The sequence below is a fragment of the Dasypus novemcinctus genome, chromosome 1 (assembly GCF_030445035.2).
Source record: "Dasypus novemcinctus isolate mDasNov1 chromosome 1, mDasNov1.1.hap2, whole genome shotgun sequence".
In the NCBI taxonomy this organism is placed as follows: domain Eukaryota; kingdom Metazoa; phylum Chordata; class Mammalia; order Cingulata; family Dasypodidae; genus Dasypus; species Dasypus novemcinctus.
The window spans coordinates 44,957,088-44,960,006 of NC_080673.1; the positions used below are offsets into that span (position 1 = coordinate 44,957,088).

Consider the following 2,919-nt stretch of genomic DNA (forward strand, 5'->3'; position numbering starts at 1 on the left):
ATAATAATGGAATATAGAGTATAACAAAGATAAAGTTAAATTACATAATGAAATAACATAAATCAAAAGGAGATTCAATTTAATTAAAGTGTTTTAAGATATTTGCATTGTCCAGGAGTGTCATAAAGGTCCTGTCTGACATTAGACGTTCATGTGTTAATTAATCACATTATAATTTCTAGAGTCACAACTACCAGAATGGGACTGTAACATGTAACTTCAAAAGTAGTAGAAGGGAAAAATGGAATAAGAAAAATTTATCAGTCCTAAAAAGACAAGAAAAAAGATAAAAAGATAAAAAGCACACAAGTGGAGATATTAGTAATTACATTAAACAGGTTAATAATTTCAATTAAATCTAAATGCACTAGATATTCAAACGAAAGGACAAAAATTTGGGAATGCATTTTCTAAATTCCACCTAAATATTATAATAGAGAAAAATTTTTAAAAAAAACACAGAAAGTTTTAAATAAATGTATAGGTAACAATATATCATGAAGCACTAAGCAAAACAAAGTTGGCAATGCTATATTAATGCCAGGAACAAGAAAACTATTTTAAAGAAAGATTGCATTGAGAGATTCAAAGAGGATCCTTCATAATGATAAATATTAGTTCACCAAGACTATTTTATATTTTATATTTTATATACCTATATACATGGCTTCAAAATATATAATAGGAAATTGACAGAACTCAAAGAGAAATAAGGAAAATCACTGACATAGTTGAAGATGTTCACATCCCTATTTTAGTAACTTACAGTAAAATAAACATAAAAGTTGAAACCTATAGAGGATTTGAACAAAATGGACAAAAAGGAGGATTTCTTTTTTCCCCTATGTATTTCTGTATTGCTTCAAATTTTAAAATCATCATATTTTATTCTTTAATTTAAAAAAAACATTTTAATTTAAAAAGCTATGTCACCAACTCTGCTGGCACTTGGATGTACAAGCAAACTTTCTGCTCCTCCCTCTAACCGAACACAGCCCAGAACACAGTGCTTTTTGTTCATACTTTGCAGGTGCAGGAGAGGTTTCCAAGACTCCCTACAACAGATATAAAGGATGCTCACCAGTGACAGCAGTGGAAAAGCCTTGAGGAGCGTGCGAAGCAGCGAACAACTCTAAAATCTGTGGATTTTGGACTGCGTTTACTGAACTAATACCTATGAACCTGGATAATTTCCCAAATGTGTGTCAACATCCCTCCAGATTATTCAAAGTCTTTGGGAAAAGGAACTCAAGGTATCGGCAGCAATAGTGTCGGTTAGACTAAACAGGTCACCTGCAGTTATTTTATGCATGGGGTTTGTAAGGAAGGAGATAACTGTCGCTACTCACGTGACCTCTCTGACTGTCCCATGGTGGAATATGCAAGTATTTTCAGCAGAGTTACTGTATTTACCAAGACAACTGCAGATATGAACATGGCAAACCAATGAAACAAGAAGAAGCAACTGCTGAAGATACAACTGCAAAACCATCCCTTGCTGCTTTCTCAAGTGTCTCATCATTAGTTGGACCACTTGCTGAAATGTGTGGGGGTGAAGCCGAGTCAAGAAATTCAAACTGAAGGCATAGAAGACTGGCTGAATGCCATTGAGTTTGTTTCTGGGGAACCCTCCTGTGGCCCTACTTCTCCTTCCTGCACTGAAGCACCCCCCCCCTCAGGGCTCAGTGACCAAGGAAGAATTAGAGAAAAAGCAAACCACTGTGGAAACAAAGAAGCAGCTTTGCCCCTATGATGCAGTGGGAGAGTGAGATATGGGGATAGCTATGTGTATCTCCGTGGAGATTCACATGATATGTGAGCCTACAGGTCTTACATCCAGTTGATGATGCCGAGAGATCATGGTATATAAAATCTTGCCTTGAGGCCCACGAGAAGGACAATGAACTCTCCTTTGCTGTCCAGCACATTAAGGACATGGTCTGTGGGATCTGCATGGAGGGCGTATGAGAAAGCCAACCCCAGTGGGTGCCGCTTTGGAATCCTCTCTAACTGCAAACACGCCCACTGTTTCAAGTATATTCATAAGTAGAGGAATGCTAAACAATTTGTAAACAAGACCATAAAGTCCTGTCCATGCCGGATCACATCTAACTTTGTCATTCCAAGGGAGTAGAGGGTGAAGGAGAAAGAAAAGAAGCAGAAACTCATTCAGAAATACAAGGAGACAGTGAGCAACACGGAGTACATGGATTCTGAAGAAGGACGTAGGAGCTGCTCATTTGAAGGGAACTGTTTTCACAAGCATAAAAACCAATGATGGTCATAGAGGAGCCACAGAGACAGATAGTGGGAACCTCCAGCAGTGACCACTTCTGGGAGCTCACTGAGGAGAGAGAGAGAACAGTACTACCCCTTTAAGAGCGACAAGGAAGAGGTTGTCACCTTTGAGCTGGGCAAGATGTTGCTTCTGTTTTCACCTGCAGGTGGGAACGATGACCTGACAGGCTCTGAAGATGAGCGGGACTTGTTTCATGGGGAGCTGGAAGATTTTTATGAGTTGGAGCTATAGCAACTTTCAGTGGGGAATGAACAGTCTGCTGAGCGCCCGACAGTGGCTCTTCCTGGGGTGGGGTGGCAATGCCTGGGCTTCTCTCCTAGGCAAGTCTATCAATTCCAGGTGCCGCCGTAATCATTTTTACCCAGAGACTGTCTTCTCAATTCCCCACCTTGCCCCAAGGAGTGTGTAGGTTTCTCTGTTTAAAAAGTAAAAAATAAATGAATCTTAAAGTTAGTTTTGTTGTTTTGTTTTTGTAATATGAAGTTAAGGGTCAGATAGCGTAGGTTTATTGTGTCATCTATTTTCAACCAGATTCACATTAGTACTAGGGTTGGTATTAATGGACTCTCTACACTTATTTTGAGGACCCCAGGCTCAAAATAAAAGCATTGGCATGCTTT

At 39.1% G+C, this 2,919-nt stretch overlaps 1 pseudogene; it reads left to right on the plus strand.

Moving 5' to 3' along the window:
- The first annotated feature begins 1,284 nt into the window (after positions 1-1,284).
- On the plus strand, positions 1,285-2,530 carry LOC101441921 (E3 ubiquitin-protein ligase makorin-1 pseudogene; annotated as a pseudogene).
- The last annotated feature ends 389 nt before the right edge of the window (positions 2,531-2,919 follow it).